At 39.5% G+C, this 19651-nt stretch overlaps 1 protein-coding gene across 2 annotated transcripts in view; it reads right to left on the bottom strand.

Moving 5' to 3' along the window:
- FGD3 (FYVE, RhoGEF and PH domain containing 3) overlaps window positions 1-19651 on the bottom strand; it is a 117113-nt gene that overhangs the window by 87945 nt on the left and 9517 nt on the right. The window lies entirely within an intron of this gene.

Genomic DNA, 19651 nt, shown 5'->3' with positions numbered 1-19651 from the left:
TCCTGTGATTAAGTGGCTAATACCACTGTGCTTGAGGAAAGTAACATACATATCATACCATGTCTCCTAGTAACAAGGCAAGATATCAGATGTGCAAAGCTGAAGGAAAAAAATAGACTTTAGTCTTTTCTTGAGAAAGAATAACTAGAATAAAAATGGCAAACGAATAGCTATTTATTACTATGTGATACTCCTGTAATCTTCTTGAAGCTTTTTATTAGAATTGTTCACACTCAAAGAAATGAAGAATTAATCTCTTGGTTGCTGGTAGCTTTTAGATTACTGATAACCTCTTGCTGGAAGAAGAAAATAGAGACATAATTAATAAAAAAAAAGAGGCCATCGTTACGGATAAACTAACACTTCAAATCATGTACACAGCAAAACAGGGAACAAGGAGATACCTGTTATTTGTTTACCCTTCATTTAATACTCTGACAACTACATTCACCTGCGAATGAAACGAAGGAAAACACTGTCAGCTCGCCTAACTGCTACACTATACATCTGATGCAGACACTTGAACTGCTATGTATTAATAGTATCAGTAGTTGCATGCAGCAAAAAATCACCAAAAACCCCAGCAGATGCAATTAATCACTCAAGCCATACAGTAACACTATGCAAAAGAGCCATTTTTTTGAATGAAGTAATAACTTTTAAACAACCAACAAAAAATTTACACAATTATTAATTTGTCCAAGAGCTACACAAGCTTACTGTGTGAATACATTACAGCTTCCCAAGTGAAACAACTAGAACTGAAATGGTACACCAGCTCACGAAAATGGAGATTTATAGAGCTATCTGTTATATACAGGGATTTGCGGAATGTATTTTTACAATTTTCTCCTGCGTAAAGCTCACTATGTGGGCAGATAGACAATTCAGGATGCTTTTTGTGAACCATACAGGTTTTCCACATATTCTAACCTAGTCCAAGTCACTAAAAAGAAAGCTGAAGTGATTTTTTAAAAGATTACTTTTCAAAGCCCTCCTTAAGTTTTCAACATTTTAAAACCCATCTCTGCTGATGGCCAGCATTTCCTTCTCGTACAACAGCAGAAAAATTCCTCTTATGTGCCAATAAGGCTTACAGACGTTACTGTAAAAACTAAGACTGGTTTAAAATGTCAATAAAAAAATAATTATGAAACAGTGTTTATCTCCCCCTCCCCCCCCCAAATCTGCAATTACTACAGGGGCATTGCAACTTTAAAGCATGATTGTTCCAATCCACTTGCAGTTTCCTTGGTGGCATTAAGCCAGCAATGGGGTTTTATCACTGTTCAGTTGCAAGATAAATTTTTGAAAACCAAATAAATTTTGAGAAAATGGAACTAGCTTTGCTGTCAGTCACCTCTCCTGCCAAAATACATTCCTCTGAGAACTCAGCATCTTTGCTTTTTTAGGCTTAAACAAACTAGACAGAAAATTTTGCCCTGGTCATACGCATTTCTGCAACTTATTTTAGACACTTCCCCTTAAGATCCTGCAGGAAAAAGAAAAAGAGAAGTTTCAATCACTTGTAGGGTGTAACTGGTGTCAAAACAAGGTTAAACACCCAAATAACTTCAGCTACTTAAGTTTGCTAATCTTTCTTCTAAAATGAAAAAAATTATTCAGCAATAAAACTAGATGAATGGGTCTTTATATAAGAAATGTTTGATACATCCATTTCACATCACATATTCAATAAGTGTATTAAATTTCGTTGTACTAGTAATAGGTTATTATTGTTATTATCATCATCATCAACAACAACTAACAGGCAGTGCTAATAATTACCTTAAGCAACAAACACTTATGACAGACTTCAAGCCTAGGGCGGCATGTCACCAGAGCGCTCTACTCTAGAACCATGTCAGGGACTGGCAGGAGAAAACCAAGAATGGAGCCAGCAAGAAGTGGGGAAAGGGGGGAGCATGGTTAGTCCTGGAAGTACAATTAAATGAAATCTATCAGAAACAAATACGAAAGATGTGAAGTGTCTTTTTCCATTCTCCTTTTATTTCCGTGGTCAGCATATGCTTTGAAAGTAAGTAGAAATTACTTGTATGAAGTCACTGATGTGAGCTTTATAATTTCTTCCAAAATATTTAGAAAAGAGGAACAAAACTGGAAAGCAGAAACAGTTAAACATGAAATGCATATTTATTCACAGTTGACTTTGCAATTTCCAATTTGGTTTTTATCAGGACAAAAGCCCATGGACTCATTTCCTCCAGTTTCCAGCAAAATTAATTATTAAAACACAGAGGTTTAAATAGATCATGACTTCACAGGAAAAACAAAGATAGCCTTTGTACAAGGGGAACCACAGTTGTGTACTTTGAATGGTGCATAACACTGAACAGCTTTAGGAAGAGCATGAGCCAGGCCAATTCTTTTTAAATTATTATATATATAATTCTTAATTTTATATATATATACACATGCATGCATGTATTATACATATGTCTATATATATATACAAACCTTGACAATCATTCCCTTTAATAACTACAAAGAGGTAGTTTAGTTTACTGCTGTTACAGTAATTTTTCATGTTTAATTTGATGCATCATCTCTTTAAGAGCAATAGGAATAAAACTTTCACAAATAACACATCAACTAACAATTTTCTTCCAAACACTTGAATCTCTACTGCCATAGCAGACAGTGCAAGACAGCAGCACACTGTTAGTGCTCAGGTCTGTGAAGTTCTGAAATCATCCTGGTACTAGAAAAAAAGTCCAGCAGTAAAGACAAGCTGAAAAACGCTTACGTTTACATATTTTGCCAAGTAAGAAGAGGGGTAGTTGATCCATGGGTCCTTCCCAAAACAGCTCATGGGGCAAACTGCAAGCAGACATCTTCATTAGAGGCTGCATTTTCTAAAGCTACTTTTACTCATCCTCCTGCCAAATCCTGGACACAGTCAGTCCTGCAGGATCTCACAGGCATATCATCCTCCCCACAGAAAAAAGAAGAAAGATAAACCCACCACCCCCAGAACACAGAGGTAGTCTCCCCTGAGCCTTCCGCCCAGTGCACCGGTGGGCAGTTGCGGTCTCCTCCACGCAGCACTGCAGCTGGACGCGGTGTTTGGATGTGCTTCAAGGGGTGCAAGAGGGTGCCGGGAGGGGAAGGAAGGGAAGGGGTAGTGAAGAGAACAAATCTCTGCCGTTAGCTAAATATGTGTATACGAATGATGTAGGTAACCCGTTGTCTGCATTTCTGTGGATTTCATACGTTTTTTGGAAGATCTGGGATGGGGAATGGCAGCCCTTGCTCTTGGTGAGAGCACTTTGATAGCAGCTTGTTTGACCAGTGTCTAGTTTTAATTTTATTATTACTACAAAAGCACCTAACAATCCCAAAGGAAAGCAGAGCCCAGCGAGATAGGCAGTGTACAAATACTTACTAAAAACAGTCTTTGTTCACAGTCCAAACAAAGAATGCTTGAAAATGAAAGAAAAGAAATAAAAAGAAAAAAAGAAAAAAAGAAAAAGGAAAGTGTTGCCAAGGTTTCACAGCGGGAACAGAACTGTAGCATGGACTCCTGGCCAGTGGTCGTCCTATCCGGCTCCCGTGACAGGGTTGCCTCCCCGCCCAGCACCAGCTATTGAGCTGGTAGTATCGTTTCAGGAAAAAAAAAAAAAGTAAATGGGAGCCTTTGTTTTCCCACTCCCCAAAGCAAATAAAAGATGTACGAGTATTCTTGATGCACGCAACTTCTCACTGGCACACAGGAGAGGCAGGGAAATTCTTGTGGGAATCCCCTGCTAAAACACTGGCAGAACATCACTGGCACTACAGAAAGCAAATCCGTACATTAGTCACGGTCCAACGCAAACAGAATATGCAATTCTGCAGGAAAAAAAAAAGTAAAGGGGCATGCAGAGAATAGACACCGTGCAAAGAAGTTAGTACCATAATAGCATTTCATGCAAGAAGTAGTAAAAAGAACATAGTATTCTACCATACAGATTCATTTGCACTGAGCAGTAAGTATATTTGCAAAGAAATCATTCTCTTAAAAGATTTAAATTAGTACTTCCAAGCAAAACTTCAAGTCTTGCAAAGAACGTGCTTCCTCTTCATGCTACGCTGAAGCAGGGTCATTCCACAGCTGCCATTACAAGATTTAACATTTGAAAGGTCTTGTCCTCCAGAAGTGGAAGTGCATGGGAGTTACTTTCACAACTCTTAAAAATTGCTTTTAAAGGTATCCATTGGCACATGGAAAGAGGCAGGAGGGCTCATATACAGATTTATATCAAAGTAGTACTATACAGAACAGAAATCGTATTTTTACAAGGATCTATATGTAAATATGGGATGCTCTAAACAGGGACCAATTCTCATCCACATGCCAAAATACAGCAGTTTTAGCCAAAGAAACTGAAAGGTTTAATTGAATAATTTAATTGAATTAACAGCTATTTTTCACTAGCAAAGGTGACAGAACCTCGCAATAGGAGAGTCTTCTCCTCCGCACTGGTTTCAGGCTCAGCACAAGCATCTCCTGCTGGGGCAGGCAGAACATTACACTGCTTTCCTCTAATGCAATACCCAACTGGACCCAGAGGTCTTCTGCTTTCTCTTACTCTGTTTTCAAATTGATTCAGGAACAACAAAAATGGTGTTAGACAAATTACTCTGTGGAAATTTGCTCAGTAACAAAAAGACCATGATTATATTAGAAATTTTAGTATGGACTATTACTCTACAACTGATGTATGAAAAAAGCTTTTGCATTCAAAGCTTTATTCTGCAGCTTTTGCAATTATCTGTACACGTGTATGCTTTCATGTAAAACAAAGCAAAAGTCTTTTTTTAATTTTCCCCTTCATTTTATCCTTTGCTGTAAAAAGAAAGGTTACAATTCACTCAATTGCTCATTTCTCTACCAGGCTTAAGAGGTACAAATGACCTAGTTTCCTTGCCAGGAACCAGCAGCAGCGCACTTGCCTGGCATGGCAGATCAGTGCATCTTGCTACACCAAGGGAAAAGTTAAAACTGTATTGATACAAATTAAAAAAAATAAAAATCTGGGCATTCCTATTAATTTCTGTATTGCAGCAGTCAAAAATCAGTGTCTGTACAAAGATCTGTAAAATTACCATTAACTCAAGCCTGTAGTTTCTACAGCCTTCATCTTGGATTCTGGAATGCATTCAATCATAATTAATTAGGTTTAATGATAATCTTATTATACAAAAGACTTTTTAAAAAAAAAATCCCAAAGCACTTTATGAAGTAACATTTCTATTGACATGGAATAATATATCAATTACAGAAATTCAATCACCTCCCAGCTGAGATTTAGCAGGTTTTTGCTTAAGGGAAACAGACAATGAAATATAAATCAACAGACTGAATTCTTTAATTTTTGTCAGCTGCTATCTCGCAGCATCCTTATGGGGTGCTGAGCATGACTGTTTGGAGGAGCGCTGCTCCATGACCAGAGCCTGGCCTGAGATGCTTTGGGCCCAGAACAAGCTCAGTATTTGCAGGAGAAGGATTTACTTTTGTTCTCTTATTTTTCAAATAGCCATGAAACTACATCCTGGCTTGAGGAGTAAAATTACCAGGCCTGCTTGTCTTGCACTAACTTGCCTATTTTATGGCACCCAGGGTTTCTATTTTGAATGTTGTTCTTTTAAGCAGTGTCTCTTGCATGGGTTTAAATGTCTGACACAAGACAGTCGAAAGAGTTCTTTGTTCTAGCTTGCTGCCAAGAGGTTTGGATTTGGGCTGGTTATCGTTTGTTTCGTCCATACTAATGACACGCTTTAGACAAACATTTGGCAATGCATTCTTGGCTCAAGAAACCCATTTTCTCGAGGAAATACCTTTCCATATTGCTAAATGAATATGAAAAAAGAGGATCCCTGTATGGAAAAGGTGGAAAACTACTGTACTGGTTACAAAACAAAGCAAAATGCAACTTGAACCTGTTGGACTACAGGAAAACAAAAGTAGGGCACAAGTGAAGCAAGGAAAGGCAAAACACCATATTCAAGAAATACCCAGGTTTCCCACAGTGAGAAAATGTGTGCACTGTGGAGTCAAACAAATTACCCATGCCCCTGGGTTATTTCCAATGGTACTAAACCAGAGCTTCACTGAACCACCTTGTGACTGTTGTCCCGCTGTACTCTTCTCCAACCTGTAAAACACGATTTTCTGCACAAGTAAGATCAAGTTCGTATTAAACTAAACAATTGTTGCCCTTGGAACTTTACAGCCTTCTGCCTGCATTCAGGATCTGTTCAGATCCTCTTTAATCAAAAAGAAAATTAAGTTTTATGCGCTATCGTTTGTCCCGTTCAGTAGTACACCTTGAGAAGATTCGGGGGGGGGGCGGGGTGTTTGTTTTTTTGGAGGTTTTGGGGGGGGGGGTTTAAGTGAAACAAGTTGCTTTGATTTTAAGAAGGACAAGGGACTTTCTTAACTCTTGCAGCAAGCCTTGCACAGTGGACAGAACTCCAGGATTGCCGTTGCTGGTCCCACAAACACATTGTGATGTGGCTCCTCCAGACCCCCACAAACACCCAGTAACTGCATCTCAGGCAGCAATAATCTGCCGTAATTTATTAAGTTGAGCTTCAACAGATGTTTAATCAGAGCTGAGGTTTATCATCAATAAATTTGTCATGCTCGCTTAGCTTTGCTTCTAATTAGGGATGCATAAACTCCCATTGCCTAATTTCAAACCTCCTTTGAACACACAGTTTAGAAGTTCGGCTTCTCTGAGAATTACTGCTTTATGTTTTTGGTATAATTCTTTTATAGGGTTTTGAGACAAAACTGAAGAAAAGAGTAACAAAAGAGTTGATCATAAGCATTACAAGAAAAGGAAGGAAAAAAGAGTGAAAGTGAAAAACAAAGGATTTGGATAGCAGATGGAAAGGGAAGATGGAGGGCAGCAGGGAACATGACAAATGCATACCATGGCCTGTAAACTATTTCATCCCAGCTGAGCTTTTGTGCAATCAGACGTGGAATTCCTCTATTTTAATGTACTATCCAGGTATGAGTGGTGGAGGAAGCAAAACGGGAAGAGGTGAGGATGTGTTTTTCGTCTGTGCACAGGATAAAAGACAAAGGGAAACTCAGATTTAAATTACAAAGGGTACCGAACATTTAATTCAATTTTGCTAACCCTCCAAACACAAATTTAATGTTCCTCCTGTCATTTAAGAGCTTTCCAAGCTGTGTTTAGGGCTGTCCACCTCTCATCTAAATGGAGGTACCCTGACAGTCAGGTCTTGTAGCATCTCACCCAGATAGGTCACAGAGCTTTACAAGTGACCCGTTCTTAACTGTATTTCCATATTGATCCCAGATTGACCCTTTGACTGAATTAGACAACATTTGAACTTCTGCCTGGGCTGAAGACAATGTATATCACCTGAAAAATGTAGAATTGTAGACTTGCAAAAGTCAGATTAAATCCTGCAACCATAAATAAAATATTGTTCATTTATGTTGAACATGACAAACCTGGACCTTAGCTCAAGGAATTGCTAGGCTGACAGACAATGCTGCTACCCATGCACACCCTCCTTCAGCTCCAGCAGCTCTTAATCCAGCTCTAAGAAGCAGCTCTCCAGAAGACACCCATCCTGCCACTCTGGTCTGCCCTCAGGAGGTGCCTGCAGTTCCATGTGTCCAGTCCTTACCCCTCTTTTTTTTTTTTTTTTTTTTTTTCCCTACAATCATTTAGAAAGAAACCTATCACTAGGTCAGCTCAATATCTATAAGCAATTCTCCAAGCCTTCTCTGTATTCTCTTCAACTTAAGGGCGGGGGGGAGGCAGTGGAAACCTACAGGGTGGGCCACGTAGCATAAATCTGCAGCTCCTTAAAATTAGCAGTCGTGAACAGACAAGCAACCCAATCTTTCCAACTGCGCAGACTGAACTAAATTCCTGAGCAAGGGTCCACTAATGAAAATGACCCATCCCCAATTTTCCCAAGATTAATGTTAGGACAGATTTCAAACACAGTTGGACTTGCCAACATATATACTGCAATGTCACTAACTGAACACGGATTTTATCAGGGGAACTCAGTCATTATATCAAGAATGTGCATAAATCCATGAGCTACACACACATACACATCTATAAGCAGAATAGTTGCAAGACTTATTTTAAACATCTGCTAGGCAGATGATTCCCAGGTCTTCAGCAAGAAATATCATTCCCCTTCACTTCTGTTCTACAGATTTTTTTGCCCTTTACTAGTTGTCCAGAGAGAGAGTAATAGGTTATATTGCATTAAAACAGACAAGGTAGACTAGGTTTATCAGGTGGGGGGGTGTGGGGTGGGGTGGTGTTGATTTATTTTTACTAAAAAATAAAACAAACAAAAATATTGGCACTGAATTTGAGATTTCAAAATTTCCCCATAAAACTAAGTTCTTCAGACTTTATACTGCTCATCAGAAAAGGTGATTTCAAAGAGCAAAAAACAGCACTGAGTGTTCAAGATTGCAAGGATATCCTACAGTTTGCGCTCTCCCAGCTCCAGCAACGAAGCCAGCAGCCGGGGTGTGCCGGAGGTCACCCTGCCTGGTGGGTCTGCAGAGACCTCCATGGGTGCTGCCACCACCCCCTTGCCTGCACCTTGGATGCTGAGCACATTTAAGTGCAAAGCATTTTGGAGGAATTATGTCAGGTGCCATGATTTGGTATTTTCCAACCGGGGCAGGGGAGGAATCCATGAGGAAATGCCCAGTTTTCACTTCATTCAATCCAGTACAATTCCCAAATCCTGGGACCATACCCCGATGTGACAGATTGAAAATGCCTCTGTTAAATGTCCGTGCACACTGTGGCTCCTTTAATCATCACAAATGGCATCAAGAGACAAGAATGTCAAGTGTCTGGGAGAATGTCACTTGAACCACTAATGCCTGGTCACGGCCACATAAAGCAAAAGTGCTTCACAGGACTGAGGGCCTCAAAGCAGACACTTTGCTGAGCAAGGCAAACCAGATGCTTAATAAATAAAAAAGGAAATACAAATAAGTTACCTTGGAAAACAAGTAAGGCACAGCCGCGGATTTATGTTTTCCATTGGGAGAAGAAACATAGTTCGTGTGCTAGCTACTTAAGTTGTATTATTTCAAATATAGTATCAATAAAATGTTAAATTAATCTTAAAGCTGTAAAGCCTTAAGTGAGGCACATTACTTCCAAAATCGTGGTGTAATTGATCACATTGCTTAGGCACAGTACCTTATTAGTATCTTCAGCAGAGGGTAAAGAAAAAGACATGAAAAGAGCAAAAGCTGCAACAAAGCAAGCTATTTGGTGGGAGCGCGATTACTTCATATAAAATGATGCATTTTACTCACAAACCAGCCACCGACCCTTTTTACATATCTATAAGCCTGCCAAATACCACACCATTTGAACTGGAATAGCTAAATGGGACCCATCTTGTACTTCCCTCTCTCTAATTATGAATTGTTTCTTAGGATGAACAGCAGTGAGAAACTGGTACACGTGTACAAAAGTATTGCCGAGATAAATATGGTATGACCGCGAAGCTGCGGATGCACATGCCTCCAGGCTCTGCCGCAAAGGGACTGAGCCCCACTTCTCTCATCACTTGCAAGCCTTCTGGTGCTCACCCCAAGTTCGGTATCTGATGTTGTGAGTCCAGGTTGATAAAAAACATCACCCAGAACCCTTTAAAACATACTATTTTAATGACTGAAGAAAAGAAATATTGCTACACCAAAATTTTCCAGCTCATTTGTCTACTCTGTTTTCTAGACACACAAAAATACACAAAGGAGATGTACGCTAACACCGGACTTTAATCCTCTGGTTTATCACACCATTGCTGTACAGTGAGTTCAGCTCTGCCTTGGTACAAAACAGAACAACCTTCCCTTGGTTTTACATCACAGCTTGGCTTGCACAGACAGGTATGTGTTCAAGAACATTTTGCATTGACAAAGCTGTGTCTGAACCATTTACATATTTGTAATTACTGTCAATGTTGTGGTAAAGCCTGCAAAGGCACCAGGATTCCACGACACAAATGGATCACAAAAACACTCCCCTTCTGATGAGCTTAGCAGTGTGAGAATACACTCCTCTGAGTGTCTTTGCTCCCACCATTAACCTCTCATTCAACAAGAGTATCATTTCTAATAACAGTTCATCGGAAGGCAATGATGATGGTGGTTTTATCTTCCGCACACTTTTGTTCAAAGCCTGTGTAAAAACATCTCCCCTCAATTTTTTTTTTTTCTTATGGGTACATAGGAAAAACCCAAATAGAGCATATAAGCATTTCTGATACACACACCCCTAAAATTTACAAGTACCATATGAAAACATTTTGGAAATAAAATGTTCTGAATTTTCCTCCTTTTCTAAATCAACAAAGGAATACAGAATTTTTAATGCAAGACCACTCATCTTTTCATCTTTAAGCATCAAGTGTCATCTGGTGGATTGACACAGAACTGCACGGAAACTAACCTTTCCCTAGAGCAGATTTTACTAGGGAAGTGAAAATAAACAAAGCTGAGATAATATTTACCTATGACCTCAGAGATGCAAATAATAGACATACAAACCTCTATCAGGTGCAGGTGTTTATAAAAGGATGAGCCATAAGACTCTCATAACACATCTGGGGATTTGATGGACTTACCTCACTGAAAACCAGGAAACTTAAGTTATTTATGACCTACTGTCCAAAAGCTACTAAAAAGCATTCAGAAAGCTACTAAAAACCTGTATGTCTCCAGCAAAGACATAAAAAAAGCTGTAGTCAAATTACTTATTTTTTTCTTTAAAATGTAATCTGAGATCTATAAGTAACTATCTGAATCTGGAACTAGACCTTTAAAGGAAAGCAGTCACCTTTCATGATACGTCACACTGTTTTCCTTCATAGGGGGGAAAAAAAAAGATTAAAAAAATCAGGCCAACAAGCATGCTGCAATTCTTTAACTAAAAGAGCAAATACTTAACTAGAAACCAAACTTCCTATTTCTGTGCCTTTTCAAAACACATTCTGGTCTTCTCTCTCTAAACCAGTATTAACTACGTCTGACATAACAATTTTAAAAAATATACATCTCCTTTCTTATCACTGAAGAGAAGTAAAAGACCGAGCCAAGAAGAGAAAGTACAACAAACTCCTAACAAAGCTACAGAGAAAAAAAAAAATTTGAGGAAAAAAAAAAAAAAAAGCCTTTGCGAGGATCACCACCAAAAGATGGTGGTTCTATCAGTTCTAATGCTTCAACTCTAAAAGTAACTTCCCCGCAAGGAATGTATGACTTTCAAGACGTTGATTTTGAAATACTTTTTTTAGCAAACTTGATAAGCAAACCATGGGCAGATATCTTCGGGAAACACTCAAGCTTTTAGGAAGAAGATGATTGTTAATCAAGTTACAAGGTAGAAGAATCAGCAGTATCTTCCTGGCCTTTCAAACAATTTCATCACTTGCTGTGGAAGATCATGGCTATTGATGGCACTAAAGCAACTTTTAACTGTTTGAAACCACTGCAAAATCTGACTGCCGGAGAAGGCAACCTTGCCTCCACAACATGGCTCTGTTCGTCAACATCTACAGAAGTTAGACTCCATCAAGTTCAAGTATTAATCCAAAGTTAACTTGAGCAAAGTACACCTTTTGGATGCAGAATCAATCCACGCTCTGATGCTCCTTTCCTGTGTGGGATCAAAGGTTTGGACAGAGAATACTGGCCAAGACTCAATTTAAGCCTTGGAGCACGGCCCTGCCAAGCCGGCTGTCCCACTCCGCTGTGCAAGGTTTCAGCAGGGCTGACAATGGATGTGCCACCTCCCCATTTTGGTTCTGACCAGAGAGGTCCTTTGAAGCCAGTCTCCCAACTCGCCTCACCCTTCTGTGTTTTGGTTTGTAGCTCAGCACAGTCTCAGAGCATATGACCTGGACTCCCTTCAGAGGAAATGAAATTAGAAGAGGCATTCAATGAGTGCATCTAGCACAAAACAGCAGCTAACTGGCATTCGGTCCACAGGGCCTACCTAGAACTGATCTAACGTAAAAGCCCTTCAAACACACACAGGGCAGATGTAGGGTCCTCAGCGCCAGCTTCCTTCCATAGATCCACTTCTATAGGTTGCATTTATTGCTGATGAAAAATAGCTTATGTTGGCCATGCGTACCTTTCTTTGCTATTTTTAACCTAAAAGTAAATGTTTTACTTAAGCAAAACCTACTGCTAAACATTAAAAACTAAGAATACATCCTAACAGGGACAATACCAACTGGAACTGCTTCCCAATCCTGAATCAGGGACAAAAATACTCCAAGAATTGTTTACATGTCTCCCCTACTAGCCAAATCCAGTCTTCCCCCAAACCTGACACAAGAGAGAAGCCAACCACTGCAGTGGTTTTTTTAAACAAAGTCCAGGCTGTTCAGGAGGAGGCGAGAACAAGCTCCTCAGCAGGATTTCTAACAGGCAGCACCCACTGGAAAAACGTTTGTTAGGGACTGCTCACCTCCGCATCCCAAGTCACAGCTGCTGTTGGTAGATCCGATGCCATGGATCTGATCCATCTGGCTGCAAGGGAGACTATGTGTTTACACACTCCGCATCAGGTTGAAACCTTAAGGTTATCCAAAACACCAACAGCCCCAGTTCTTCGTGCAAAGAGCTGCCTTGCTGGTAACAAGCTGGCCTAGATCTGACCCAAACTTTTCGGCAACCTTAAAGCTGAACCTCCCAAGTCCAGCTGGGTTTTCCAGTCAGTTCAAATAACCTAATCCTCTTTTTTTCAGACTACAAATAAAGTCCTCAACTGCCCCAGATGAGGTAAGGAAGAGACAAAAAGCTTCAGTAGATCAGAGCAAACAAAGCCAATCCTCTTCTCAACTTTCTCAATAGCTGTCAGAAGTCCAACTGAGCTGACAAAGACCAAAAAGCATTACCTCAAGGCTCAATTCAAAGGTAACTGATTCACAGTCAGATTAAAGTGCAAGTACTGTATACTAACATCTAAAGGTTCAGTTGTTTAAATTAGACAGTGTAAGTCAGTACTTCAAACAGGACAAGTTTCTGGTTCTCCTGATTAAAAACTGTCAAGCAACTAAGTGCAAAACATGGTCTGTCTAACTGCAGAAAAAGCTGAAAGAGTAGTCACTCAAGCAGCATCTTACCTCCCAGTAACCTCCTAATTCCATGCCCAGTTGTTTTGGGTGAAATCTAAAAATACGGAAGGTAACTAAGGAGGTTAAAATATTTATTAAAAAAAAAAAGGTAATAATAATCAGTATACTGCCCCATGCATGTCCCCCCCTGGTGCTCCAAGGTGAAGATATGGTCTTGTTATCAGTCCTAGGAGGATAAAAAGCTCCTAACTCTGCGTATATGATAAGAGGAGCCGTCCTCCATGAACTGCAGTGCAGCGACGGTGCCAGAATCAAGTTGTGTTACGGCTCAAGGCACCAGAATGTCTTAACGCAGCGCCAAGTAAAGCCACTTCAATGCAGTGTCTTCATACCCCATTAGGGATTACAAACCCTATGTTTAGGGGCATGGAAAGAAGCTGAGAGATTTACGAGAATTAGCATGGCTATATCTAGTTTCCTACAACACCCACTTTTTCCAGTAGAGATCATCTGTGGTCTTCTGAAAACTCAATTAAATGCCAGTTTATTCAATACAAACAGACGTAACTCCACCATGGCATCAGCTTCCAGCTAAAGAAATCTTCTCCTGACAGACATCTTACAGATTCCTTAAATACACATCTTCCTAGTGTTGCCTTTATTGTTGGTGCCAAGTATGCTGTCTGCCAGCACAGTAGTAACTCAGGCTTGCCATGTGGTGGGGTGGGGGGGAAGAATTCCTACCAATATTAACAACTAGGAGTTTCCTGCAACATCAGCGGAGCACCGGTGAACAGCTGCAGAAATGCAGAAAATGCTTTTCTTCTCTTAGACTTATTAGCCATTATAAGATGCCAAAACAAACTCTGCTACCACTGTGACTCCCTGCAAGACACCCAGAATTGCTGCAGAGTCAACAGTTTAGTGTTCCCTATTGAATATGATCACTGCAAAGCTCCTTTCTTTGACAGAACCCCAATCCCCCCGCTGTTCAGCATCCAGCATCTTACTTTTCCTTCTGCCCTCATAAGTATATATGCAACCCCCTGAGCCACTGATCACAAAACATCTTATATTCACCACAACAATGACAGATACCTTTGACTGCTGCAATTTCTCCTCATCTCCCAAGTTCAAAGAAATCTAGTCTTTCTAGATGTGCCCGTGTTCTTCATAAGCAGAACCGCAAATGGTGCCTCTTCCAACTAATTTCCATTGTAATGAACTCATCCCCATCTGACAAAGAGGAAAATGAAGGGGGAAAAAAAAAAATTTTGTTCCTACTTTTATTTTCCCATTGGAACAAAGGGGTGTGGCAGACAGTAAACATTTGTCCCTGTCATTTCCTGCTCTTATTGACCAAAGTCCGTCACGCCACCAAAATGATAAAACATGTATTAAACCTGTAATTAGAGAGTGGAAAAGATAGTAGAAAAACAACTTATAATAGCCTGGGTTTTTTTCCTAATGTTATTGATTTGTTGAAGAAAATCATTAACTGTTAAGCACCCTAGATCTTAAACAGTGACATTACTTTACAAGCTGTATGCTCAAACACTTTTTAAAATAATCTAAGGATTACCCAACATTTGAACATGAAGGAGAGAAAACCCATGCCATGACTTGCAGGGAACTCATTTTGTTCAGATCTCTGAGCATACTTATGACCTAAACCTGAGAAAAATAAATAGCAATAATAAAAAATAATACCAATTTTCTTACAAAGATGGATATAATTGCAAGGGAATATACTGAATCCCCATGAACTCACAAGAATCCTTTTTCTCCGTGACAAGACACTGGTAAATATTTTATCTTCTGCTCTATTGGGTCTGCTTAGTATTGTAGGCCGCCTACAGGACTAAAAATGGAGTATCAGTGCTTGTTTTTGAAGCGTCATTCCCAAACCCATGAAACTAAACATGACTGTGCAGAGAGTAGAAAGCATTTCACTGTTTATAATAATCCTGGCTACATGATATAAGACTATGACATGCCCTAGCTTACAAACATTGCAAGCCCATTTTTAATAGTGGGTTAGCCAACCTGAATTCAGAAGATCATGTTCCTTTTCTAGCAGCAAATCCATCCAAGGATCTGGCAACAAATAATGCAAACTAAAGCTGAGCTCATATTGCCAAGGATCTGCTGTTTGTCTCAACTGGGACGGAGGTATTTCATCATGTGTATAACGGATGATGTTATCTTTGAAGGCCTTCTTAAAAAACACCGCCCCCCCCCCCCAAAAAAACCAAACCCAACCAAAAAACCCCACTACTTGTAACAAAGATTTTGCTATCTTGCCAGCCAGCCATACCTCAGCCTAGTTTACATGTTCAGCCCCAAAGAGCCAGGTCCTGACTTCCTACAAGTTGGTTTAGCAGAGCTTAAGGAGCGCTCCTAAATTTGGAGACTAGCAAAAGGAAACAATTCAAATTTAAACACATATAGTTATTTTTACATGGTTAGTATGACAGAAGTTGAGGCAAGGAAGAAACTGTAAGCGTTTGCATTAATCCTCTGGAAAAGTTACTGCCCTGGGAATGGATTCGGAAGCAGGTCTGCCTGATGGAGTGTGAATCTGCCGGTTTGGACCAAATATTTAGAAGACAAGTGTCAGCACTGAAAAACAGCCCGGAAGGAAGGAAGTCATATTCCTGACGGCTCTCAAGAAGGGATTGTGCAGCAATTAATATGAAAAAAAAAAAACCCAAAACAAAACTACAAAACCCAAACCAAAAACCACACGAGATTTAACTTCAATAGTCAACAAAAACTGAAAATGCATTTAACTTGATTTTAGCCCTTATATTTGGACTATATGGAGAACAGATTTAATGGGTGGGCCTGAAGAGAAAGCAACAACACTGATCCATTTAGACCTGCTCCAAATAAGAGACCAGATATGTCGATATATTTACTTAATATGCTACATATTTCAGCCAGGGCACAGCACCAAATACTGTCACTATCTAACTTCTACAAACACTTCTAAGCTCTCTAAAATTCTGCTTGTAGAAATCTACAGCTGAGTCTATGCTACAAACCCTACATAAATCAGACTTTATTGTGACTGCCATTAAATAAACGTAAAAATAACAATGCAGAAAAAATACAGACTTCCAGTTCTTGTTGATTTTTTGTTTAAACAAACTAGCACAAATCCTGCAATTGTGAGATCCAGCATGGAGCTCTTAAAAATACATTTAACATATTTTTAAGAGAGGAGGAAAAAAAAAAAAAAAAATCAGACACTACAGTATAATCAATACCAGCAAGTTTAAATGAAGTCTCTACACACCATTTTGAATAGGCCAGCTGCATACAGGGAGTGGGGACAAATTCAGAGTCAGTTGAAGAGTCAGCTAAAGACATGGCAACCAAAACCCATCACTAAAAACCAAAACCAGTAAAAGAGCCAAAACAAGAAAGCCTAACAATCTATATCCAGTTTCTGTACATTCCTAACCTAGAAAAATCAAACCTCTTTGCTAAATGCAGTCCTTATGAAGAAAAATCTGGTGAACTACATTTCTCTTATTCTGGACGTAATATACAGGATTAATTACACATTCATTCAACAGACACATTTCCATGAGTCTATTACCCAGCTGTAACACCACCTAAAAATACATATAATAAAGAAGCATAATTTTAAGCAGAACTCTGCATATAAATCTAATATTTTCAGTCCAGGTTCCCTTTTGGATATGCATTTTTCAAACAGGTTCCCTTTCTCTAGGAATCTCTAGGCATATAATATGGCTGATCGACTCTAGTCCTGTACTGTTCATCCACTGACATTGTAAGACATCCAAGAAGAATCAACACCCATGCAAAGTATCGCCTACTCAGGCTGTTAAGACAAGGCTTTGTCTTGCTCCATCCTCTGTTAATCCCTTTAAGTGTGACCTCCCCTCAATATCTGGCAGCAGAAGTGCCAGGGGTAAAAATGTAAAATTCCTTTGGCTCATGTCTTTTAACACCGAAGTTGCTGAAAAACTAAAAACCAGAGCGCTCAGCATACTCTGCTTCTAAGTGAAATAAATGACAGTCTTCTCTTTTGCATCATTATGCCAGACTGAAAAATAATAATTTTGATTTTAAGGTCTGCCATGTGCCTTTTCAGCAAGGGGACACCACTGCAGTCACAACCATCAACTTAAAAAAAAAACAAACCACAACTTAAACCACCACCAGATTTTCAAATCTTAAAAAAAAAAATCCAAACAAAACCAAAATGGAAGTTACAGAATCAAGTCACATTTGAACTGCTCTCCTTTCATAGCTGTGCTCCCTTTGAAAATCCTAACCAACATTTTAAAAAGAAAAACTTCAATTATATTCCACAAATAGTATTTTAAGGTCTTCAATCAAAATTATGATTTTGCAATATTTTTAGAAACTAAAGCACATGACGTTTAGACATCTTTTAACACATTTCAAAAGATGGATCAATATAAAATATTGATTTACTAATCAAATGGATATTAGATGAAGCCTCACCTTTTTTCCCCCCACTACCTGGCGAAATAAAAAAAAAAAAAAAAAAAAAAAAAAAAAAATCAGTTTTCAGTGGGAAGCGCCTCCTTGGTAGGGCGCCTGAGGGATTCCCTATAGGATGCACAGTTCTAGGGAATGACAATGATGATCAATTTCCTTTTTTATCATATCACCACACCCAGAATTCTGCAAGCTACACCCAGAGTCTACATGCTCAAAAGTTTGATTTAATACATAAGATTGGTTTTTCCATCGCAAGGTAGAGGAACATGAATTTGGGGGAAAAAAAAAACCAACGGGGAAACAGCAGCACAATTATGCAGTTATCAAAACTGCATGCACATGATCTATCTAAACCTCAAGGTTTTGGATTTAAAACCAGAAGTTTCAGAGAGCTGAAAGTACAAAAGTGCATTTTTGCAATCTGGCCACCAGAAGGATCTGAAGATCTTCGCTAAATTAGCCTATAACTGTAGCAACTCAGTTTTTATTAATTTTTATTACAGACTGTCAGCCAAGCAGGTGCCACAATAGAAACACATCTTGGAAAGAGATGTAGTCAGGAATATCCTGAAGGTACCACAGAACTGCAAGATGTCAGGAGAGGTGAGAGACCAAGAACAGTGAGAAATGGAAAAAGCAATTGGGAGGCTGATGCTGAGCCTCAGCGGTAGCACACAAGGGTTCCTCAGTCATCCTGGTGTGGGACAAACAGGTGACCAGGACTCAACAGGAGTTTGAGGTTCATCCAATGAAGCTGATAGAATAAATCAGGAAACAGGAGACGGGATAATCTAATGTGTTTGGCAGATTTGGAATATACTCTTAGCAGCTGATGCCTGTGTGGTTGGAAGACCCAAGCAATGCAGGTGCAAAACCAGATGTAATGGAAATCAAATAGCCAAGTTTAAAACCTGTGCTCTCAAGGTTTAAGGTCTTCAAGAGCATTTCACCAAGCCATTCCCAAATTACAGGCACCACCTACAGGTCCTGGGTTTCTGACCGTCCATCGAACAGAAAACAAAGTATCACCCGGTGGAGGCTCCGCTGCCATAGATAACCATTAAGCAAGATCCTGCTCAGTTTTCAAAAGTGGTTTTGTTTGAAACCTAATTTCACAAGGAGGGAGGAGAGAAAAGGGAGCATCAAAATGGTGCACACTGTGCTCCAGCTGGCGGCAACTTATCTGCAGGTTTCTTGCTGCTTTGGGAGAGTCAGCTTAAATGCAAAATGCAACATTTTGCCTGTGCACACAGCAGCAGGGCTGAACATCCCCCACCTCCCTCAGTTCGCTGTTAAAATACAATGTTTTAACACTGTGAACATACAAGTAAAGCAGTGGCACCACTCTATGTATTTATGCAACAACTAGAAATGAACTTTTTTTTTTTAATAATATGTACTAAATCTGTTACCAGCCATAAGAAAATTTCTCTTTCAGTGGAGGCCATGAGTTCTGTGAGTTTATGAACACTCCTTTAAGACACAACCCAATTTTTAAGCAATTGGGCGTGGGGCGAAGAAGGGGGAAGGAAAAAAAAAACACCCAACCTATTTCTTTGTGCCAGCTATTCCATAACCATTTGCTACAAAGTTTTTCATGGCTGAAGCAGCAGCTGTGGCCAGGGGCAGAGCTTGAACCCTGGACTAGATGGACAATTAACACCACAGTTCCTTTACCCTCAAACTTCACTTCCACAGTTTCTTTGTCCTAACAAAAGGATTAGCAATTTTTAAAATAACTTTTGGACTTGCATGGTCTGGGAAATACAAAAAAACCCCTAGACTATCCTTTCAAGTGAATAAGTAAAGCATCTGTTCTGCATTCCAAGTGAAGCAACTTTTTCTACTGCGCGACCATCAAAATCAAGCAGCCGTAACTCAGACCAACAACCCAATACCAACAACTCCAGACAGTATGGATGAGACAGGCTTTTTTTATGTTTTTTTTAAAATTTTACTATTTTGAGGAAAACTTACTCTTCCCTAGCTGTGAACACTTGCACCTCCATTAGAA

This window comes from Aquila chrysaetos, chromosome 20 (assembly GCF_900496995.4).
Source record: "Aquila chrysaetos chrysaetos chromosome 20, bAquChr1.4, whole genome shotgun sequence".
NCBI classification, from domain to species: domain Eukaryota; kingdom Metazoa; phylum Chordata; class Aves; order Accipitriformes; family Accipitridae; genus Aquila; species Aquila chrysaetos.
Note: the sequence above shows the minus strand (reverse complement) of the source record. Positions and strands in the feature narration are given on the sequence as shown.